Source organism: Scyliorhinus canicula, chromosome 4, assembly GCF_902713615.1.
Source record: "Scyliorhinus canicula chromosome 4, sScyCan1.1, whole genome shotgun sequence".
Lineage (NCBI taxonomy): Eukaryota > Metazoa > Chordata > Chondrichthyes > Carcharhiniformes > Scyliorhinidae > Scyliorhinus > Scyliorhinus canicula.
Genome location: NC_052149.1, coordinates 150999986 through 151008660, shown reverse-complemented (window position 1 = coordinate 151008660; position 8675 = coordinate 150999986).

Below are 8675 nucleotides of genomic sequence, written 5' to 3'. Positions count from 1 at the left end.
TTTGGTCATCTGGAGCAATTCCCATCCAAACATCCTTCATGAGTTTCAGTGCTGGCTCCTTTGTCTCCTGTTGTTGCTGCTGTTTCCAATCAACATTCTTTTTATTCATGTTGACCATTGATGCATGAAGGAAGGCAGCAGTACTTTTTCCAAACTGAATGGGCGCGATTCTCCCAAAACGGGAGAAATCGTAAAGCTGGCGTAAAACCTGGGCGGGTTTTACGGCAGCGCGCCCCTTCCCGACCGGGGACCGATTCTGGTCCCCGGTCGGGGCTAGCAGCCCGACGCCGTAGGCTCCGGCAAGACGGGCTTAACGAAAATCGTTAAGCCCGCTTGCCGGAGTTAGCGCCGGCTGACGCGTCATATGACGTCAGCCGCGCATGCGCAGTTTGGAAGACTCCAACCCGCGCATGCGCGGGTGACGTCATCGCGTTTTTGCGCGAAACCCGCGCATGCGCGGGCCGGGTTGCCCCTCAGCCGCCCCGCGAATGGATACTGCGGGGCGGCGGAAGGACAAGTAGTGCGCGGGCATCGGGCCCGCTGCCCGCGATCGGTGCCCACCGATCGCGGGCCCATGGCACCCTTGGCACGGCCGTGGTACTGCCGTGCCAATCGGTGCCATGGTTATTAATAGCGAGTTAGTCACGCCGTTTTTACGAACGGCAAGACCAGGTGTGTTTGCCGTTCGTAAAAACGGCGTAAAGGGCTGGGACTTCGGCCCACCTACCAGCTGAGAATCGCTGCCGGCCGTAAAAAAACGGCGGCAGCGATTCGGGTCGGGACTTCGGCGGGGGGGGGGGGGGGGGGGGGGGGGGGGGGGGAGAATAGCGGGAGGGCGGCAAAAATGTCGGGAAGGCCCTCCCGCTATTCTCCCACCCGTCGTGGGGGGCGGAGAATTTCGCCCAATGTTCTTCCCAAAGAACTTGAGAGTTTCCTTATGGTCAGGCATTTCGAGATGCACCTCAATTTCTTGTTCTTCTGCGTTTTGGAATTTACAAAGGGAGCACATAAATGGGTTCCGGTTGTCCTTGCATTTTTCAGCATACCTTTGACCTTCATTTTTCTCAAAACATTCATAAGCATCTTCCGTAAGCTTTTCATCCTTTGTTTCTTGGTCCTGAACCACATTTATTACAGTATACTGAGCCTTTGTCATCTTGGTGTCAGCACTGCTAGCCTGCACCTTGGCCACAGCTGCTTTTAGAACTTTTTCAGCAGCAGCTATGTTCTGTTCCTTTAGACTTTTGCTGGGCCTGCTTCAGACTCAGACAGAGATTCACGTCCACCAGTTTAATTTAGTTCTCTCCATCCAGGTTCTCCAGATTACGGCTGGATAGTTACCTTTAACAACTTGCAGGCACAAGTCCACTGTCTGTCCATTTAGCTGCACATTTACCCGAGACAGCCCCTTAAGGGAACCGTTTCTCTGGTATAGGTTTTGAGTGTTATATTTGAGGGTTTCAAGAGGACATGTCACAGGGCGCGATTCAGTAGACTCTTTGCGACAGGTGCCAAACTGTTTGTGATTCAACCGTCCTCTACCAGAGGCAAAATCAGAATCTCGCCGTAGCGTGGCAAGAAACTAATTGTCACCACATAAAATTAACGAGAGCCACTCCCTATCCAAAGGCCTCCCGTGTTCATATTGTATATTTTGATTGTTAATGTTATATTGTGTTTCATTGCAGGAACATCTATTGTAAAGGCAGAGGGAAGTGTTGCGTATTCATGTGTGTTCCTAGTTGGAACATAGTTGGAACAAGGTTACTTTAAGAGTTCGATCATGTGGCATACTGAAAACATCATCGGCAGTTTGGACGGGCTAGTAGTCAGTCTACACTAGAAGCCTGTGTGACAACACCTTACTAATAAAGCTCTTGTTCGTTTTGTACCTTCGTGGTCTGCAAACTTCTCTTTTAAAATACCGCAGTTGTGAATTTGCCACTGAGCTCTTCGAGCTCAGCTCATTACTTCCAAAGAGATAACTTGCATTTATGAAGTGCCTTTAACATAGGAAAACATCTAAAGCAGTTGTGGGCAACCTGTGGGACCCATAAGTGCTCAGAGTACGACCCACAAGACATTTGTTTTTGATTGCAGCCAAAGCACAGAGTTGCCAGATTCTGCTAGTTTCCATCCGTGTAGTTTTCTTCCTGCCACATGACTAAAGGGACAAACACGTAAAGAAAGATCATGTGAAGTAAGGTCAGTGCTGATTGCACACAGCTTTGACTGAGAGCAGTGCACCCCCTTGGGGTCCAATCAAAGAGTAAAATGTATATACCATTTGAAGTTGAGAGTTTTAATAATATATGAAATTGAGCATTTTCTATAACTCATTATAAAATATTTGGCCTGTATTTAATGTGTTCAATCTTATTCATGGGTGATGATTGTGAACATGCTTGATTTCAATCTTGCAGCCCACTGCGATGAAGGAGGGTCACTCCTGAGGCCCACTCACTAGCCTAGGTTGCTCATCACTGATCCAAGGCAACTTTGCAGGAGCATAATTAGACGTGCAGACTCCTCACAGACTGTGACCCAGCCGGGAATCGAACCTGGAACCCTGGAGCTGTGAAGCATTTATGCTAACCACCATGCTACCGTGCTGCCCGGGGCAATTAGGGCAGCACGGTAGCATTGTGGATAGTGCAATTGCTTCACAGCTCCAAAGTCCCAGGTTCGATGCCAGCTTGGGTCACTGTCTGTGCGGAGTCTGCACATCCTCCCCGTGTGTGCGTGGGTTTCCTCCGGGTGCTCCGGTTTCCTCCCACTGTCCAAAGATGTGCAGGTTAGGTAGATTGGCCATGATAAATTGCCCTTAGTGTCCAGAATTGTCCTTAGTGTTGGATGGGGTTACTGGGTTCTGGGGATAGGGTGGAGGTGATGACCTTGGGTAGGGTGCTCTTTCCAAGAGCAGGTGCAGACTCTATGGGCCGAATGGCCTCCTTCTGCACTGTAAATTCTATGATAATCTATGATGATAATTAGACCAAAATTTGCACTGAGCCAAAGAAAGACAGATGAGCAATGGCTTGTCAAAGAGGTAGGTTTGAAGCAGCATCTTGAAAAAGGAGAGAAAGGCTGAGAGGTGGGAATGTGAGTAAGGTAATTCCTGACGTTAGGGCCAAGACAAGGATGTGGACTTACAGTTACGAAAGGAGACTTGAAAATCAGAAGTTCAGCAATTTCCCAGAGCTGAGCAAGTTAACTGACAAGGGCTGAAAGATGAAAGGTTATCAACTGGTCATTTTGAAAAACTTTAATACTTTGCACAATTATTTCCTTTGTTTAGCAAGTGGTAACAAAAGGGGACGAATTTAAGGTAATCAGAAAAGGTACGTTTGAAAAATTATTTTTTTAATTTAAATTTTTCCAATTAAGTGACAATTTAGATTTGCCAGTCTACCTATCCCGTACAACATTGGGTTGTGGGGGTGAGACCCACACAGACACATGGGGAATGTGCAAACTCCACACGGACTGTGACCCGGGGCTGGGATTGAACCCATCTTTTTCCAATCCTCACAGGATACAAGTGTGGTGCTGGAGGATTGGAGGACTGCTAATGTTTGTTTAAAATAACCTTTGTTGGAAAAGGGACTGAGAGATAAACCAAATAATTACAGGTTAATCAGACTGGTACATAGAATTTACAGTGCAGAAGGAGGCCATTCAGCCCATCGAGTCTGCACCGGCTCTTGGAAAGTGCACCCTACCCAAGGTCAACAACTCCACCCTAGCCCCATAACCCAGTAACCCCACCCAACACTAAGGGCAAATTTGGACACTAAGGGCAATTTATCATGGCCAATCCACCTAACCTGCACATCTTTGGACTGTGGGAGGAAACTGGAGCACCCGGAGGAAACCCACGCACATACGGGGAGGATGTGCAGACTCTGCACAGACAGTGACCCAAGCCGGAATCAAACCTGGGACCCTGGAGCTGTGAAGCGATTGTGCTATCCACAATGCTACTGTGCTGCTCCTTGTGGTACAAAAAGTGAAGTCACACGGGATCAGAGGTGAGTTGGCAAGATGGATACAGAACTGGCTAGGTCATAGAAGGCAGAGAGTAGCAATGGAAGGGTGCTTTTCTGATTGGAGGGCTGTGACTAGTGGTGTTCCGCAGGGATCAGTACTGGGACCTTTGCTGTTCGTAGAATGTATAAATGATTTGGAGGAAAATGTAACTGGTCTGATTAGTAAGTTTGTAGACGACACAAAGGTTGGTGGAATTGCGGATAGCGATGAGAACTGTCAGAGGATACAGCAGGATTTAGATCAATTGGAGACTTGGGCGGAGAAATGGTAGATGGCGTTTAATCAGGACAAATGTGAGGTAAGAATTGGCAAGTCATGTTGCAGCTGTATAGAACCTTAGTTAGGCCACACTTGGGAGTTTTGTGTTCAATTCTGGTCGCCACACTACCAGAAGGATGTGGAGGCTTTAGAGAGGGTGCAGAAGAGATTTACCAGGATGGTGCCTGGTATGGAGGGCATTAGCTATGAGGAGCGGTTGAATAAATTTGGTTTGTTCTCACTGGAACAACGGAGGTTGAGGCGCGACCTGATAGAAGTCTACAAAATTATGAGGGGCATAGACAGATTATGAGGGGGATAGTCAGAGGCTTTTTCCCAGGGTAGAGGGGTCAATTACTAGGGGGCATAGGTTCAAGGTGCGAGGGGTAATGTTTAGAGGAGATGTACGAAGCAAGTTTTTTACACAGAGGGTAGTGTGTGCCTGGAACTCGCTGCCGGAAGAGGTGGTGGAAGCAGGGACGATAGTGACATTTAAGGGTCATCTTGAAAATTACATGAATAGGATGGGAATAGAGGGATACGGACCCAAGAAGTGTAGAAGATTTTAGTTTAGACGGGCAGCATAGTCGGCACAGGCTTGGAGGGCCGAAGGGCCTGTTCCTGTGCTGTACTTTTCTTTGTTCTTTGTTCTAACCTTAGTCATGGACAAATTATTGGAATCAATTCTAAGAGACAGGATAAAATGTCACTTAGAAAGGCATGGATTAATCAAGAGCAGGGAGCCTATATTTGTTAAGGGAACATAAGAACATAAGGACTAGTAGCAGGGGTCGGCCATCTGGCCTTTTGAGCCTGCTCTGCCATTCAATAAGATTGTGGCTGATCTTTTTGTGGACTCAGCTCCACTTACCCGCCCACTCACCATAACCCTTAATTCCTTTACTGTTCAAAAATCTATCTATCTTTTCTTTAACTGCTTCACTGGACAGGGTATTTCACAGATTCACAACCCTTTAGGTGAAGAAGTTCCTCCTCAACTCAGTCCTAAATCTGCTCCCCCTTATTTTGAGGCTCTGCCCCTTAGTTCTAGTTTCACCCGCCAGTGGAAACAACCTCCCTGCTTCTATCGTATCTATTCCCTTCATAATTTTTTATGTTTCTATATGATCCCCCCTCATTCTTCTAAATTCCAATGAGTATAATCCCAGTCTACTCAGTCTCTCCTTGCAGGGAGGAGCGGGAGCAGGAGTGGAGGTGACGTGGACCAGGAGGGTTGCCGGGAAGGTAAGAGTTTTGTTTAAATTACTTACCTGTCGATGCCAGCAGCCTTTTCTTCGCAGGGAGGAGCGGGAGCAGCAGCGGAGGTGACGTAGACCAGGAGGGCTGCCGGGTAGGTAAGTGATCCTATATCTTTGGGCGGCGGCTCAACCTGAGACACTACACGTGTAGTGTCTCCCACCCGCCCTCCTCCTCTAACCAATTTGATAAGGTAAAGTGGTTTTTAAACTCTTATTTGGTATAAGTTTATTATTGAGTATTATAGTAGTTGAATTAAGCTTTTATTTAGCAGAGAAGTATTGGAAATTATTTAACATAAATTTGTAAACGTTAAGTAAATAAATAGAGATGGCTGGACAGGTGATGTCTTGTAGCTGTATGATGTGGGAGCCCATTGTGAACGGCAGTGAACACATCTGCAGCAAGTGTTGGTTGCTGGAAGAACTCCGGATCAGAATTGATGATCTGGAGTCTGATCTTCAAACTCTGCGGCACATCCGGGAGGGGGAGAGTTACTTGGACGTTTTGCTTCAGGAGGCAGTCACACCCGGTAGATTAAGTAATTCAAATTCAGTAAGTGTTCAGGAAAAACAGGGTGTGATTGTAAGTGAGGCAGGTAGGGGGATTCAGAGTTCAGGAGTGCAGGAGCCTCAGCCCTTGACCTTCTCCAACAGGTATGTGATTCTTGCTCCCTGTGCGGATGAGGAAAAGGGCTGTGGACAGGATGAGCAAGCTGACCATGGCACCATGGTGCAAAAGGCCATTCAAGAGTGGGGAGCAAAAAGACAAGTAGTTGTTATAGGGGATTCTATAATTAGAGGGACAGATAGTATCCTTTGCAAGCCGGTTAGGGAGTCCAGCATGGTGTGTTGCCTGCCCGGTGCCAGGGTGCGGGATATCTCCGACCGGCTTGAAAGGATACTGGAGCAGGAGGGGGAGGATCCAGTTGTTGTGGTCCATGTTGGGACTAACAACATAGGCAAGGCTAGGATGGAGGACCTGTTTGGGGATTATCAAGCACTAGGAAGGAAATTGAAGAACAGGTCCTCGAGGGTCATAATCTCCGGATTACTGCCCGAGCCACGTGCTAATTGGCATAGGGATAAGAAAGTTAGGGAAGTAAACACGTGGCTAAGGGATTGATGTGGGAAAGAGGGATTCCATTTCATGGGGCATTGACACCAGTTTTGGATCCGGGGGGATCTGTACCGTTGGGACGGCCTCCACCTGAACCGATCTGGAACCAGTGTTCTAGCGAAAAGGATGAATAGGGTGATCAGTAGGACTTTAAACTTCTGAGTCGGGGGGAAGGGAAAGCGACAGGGAGTAGGGAGTTAAATGGAAGGATAAGCAGCAGGTTAGCATGTGTGCAGGTGAGTTTAAGTTCAAGGCAGACTAGGAATGAAGCAAAAAGGAAGGATAACTTAGGACATCTCATGATGTCCAATTTCTCTAATAATGATAAGAAAGTCAGCATTAAGGCACCTTACCTGAATGCTCGTAGCATTCGTAACAAAGTTGATGAATTAACGGCACAAATCATCGCGAATGAATATGACTTGATAGCCATTACGGAGACATGGTTGCAGGATGGTCACGACTGGGAGTTAAATATCCAGGGGTACCAGACGTTTCGGAGGGATAGACAGGTATGTAAGGGAGGTGGAGTAGCACTAATTATCAAGGACGACATCAGGGTGGCATTGAGGGATGATATAGGTTCTATGGAGAATGAGGTTGAATCCATTTGGGTAGAAATTAGAATTTCTAAGAAGAAAAAGACACCGATAGGCGTAATCTATAGGCCACCAAATAATAGCATCACACTGGGACGGGCAGTAAATGAAGAGATAACTAATGCCTGTGAAAAGGGTACAGCAGTTATCATGGGAGATTTTAATCTGCATATAGATTGGTCAAATCAGCTCGGTCAGGGTCGCCTTGAAGAGGAGTTCGTTGAATGTATCCGGGATAGTTTTCTGGAACAATATGTAATGGAACCGATGAGAGAGCAAGCTATCCTAGATCTGGTCCCGTGTAATGAGGCATGAATAATTAATGACCTCATCGTTAGGGATCCTCTTGGGAGGAGTGATCACAGCATGGTTGAATTTAGTATACAGATGGAGAGTGTGATGATAGAATCCAATACCAGGGTCCTATGCCTGAACAAAGGGGACTACGATAGAATGAGGAAGGACCTCACTAAAGTAGACTGGAAACAAATATTTTATGGTAGGACAGTTGAGGAGCAGTGGAGTACTTTCAAAGAAATCTTTCATAGTGCTCAACAAAAGTATATTCCAGTGAGAAGGAAGAATTGTAAGAAAAGAGGTAATCTACCATGGGTGTCTAAGGAGATACATGAGGCTGTCAAATTGAAAGAGAAGGCTTACAAAGTGGCCAAGATCAGCGGGAAACTAGAAGATTGGGAACATTTTAAAGGTCAGCAGAAAGCCACGAAAAGAGCCATAAAGAAAAGTAAGATAGAACACAAAAAAAAACTGGCACAGAATATAAAGACAGATAGCAAAAGTTTTTATAATTATATAAAACTAAAAAGAGTGGCTAAAGTAAACATTGGTCCGTTAGAGGATGAGAGTGGTCATTTAGTTATGGGATATGATGAAATGGCGGAGGCATTGAACAAATATTTTGTATCGGTCTTCACAGTGGAGGACACTAATAACATGCCAGCAATTGACCGAGAGAAGAAGGTAGGCGAGGACCTGGAAAGTATTACTATCACGAAAGAGCAAGTGTTGGGCAAGCTAATGGAGCTCAGGATAGATAAGTCTCCTTTCCCTGATGGAATGCATCCCAGGGTACTGAAAGAGATGACTGGAGTAATAGCAGATGCACTGGCGGTAATTTTCCAAAATTCGCTGAACACTGGTGCAGTCCCAGAGGATTGGAAAACAGCAAATGTGACGGCACTGTTTAAAAAGGGAAGTAGACAAAAGATGGGAAATCATAGACCGGTTAGCTTAACCTCTGTCGTGGGGAAGATGCTTGAGTCTATTATCAAGAAAGAGATAGGAGGGCACCTCGATAGAAATTGTCCCTTTGAACGGACGCAGCATGGATTCATGAAGGGCAGATCATGCTTGACGAATCTCTTGGAATTC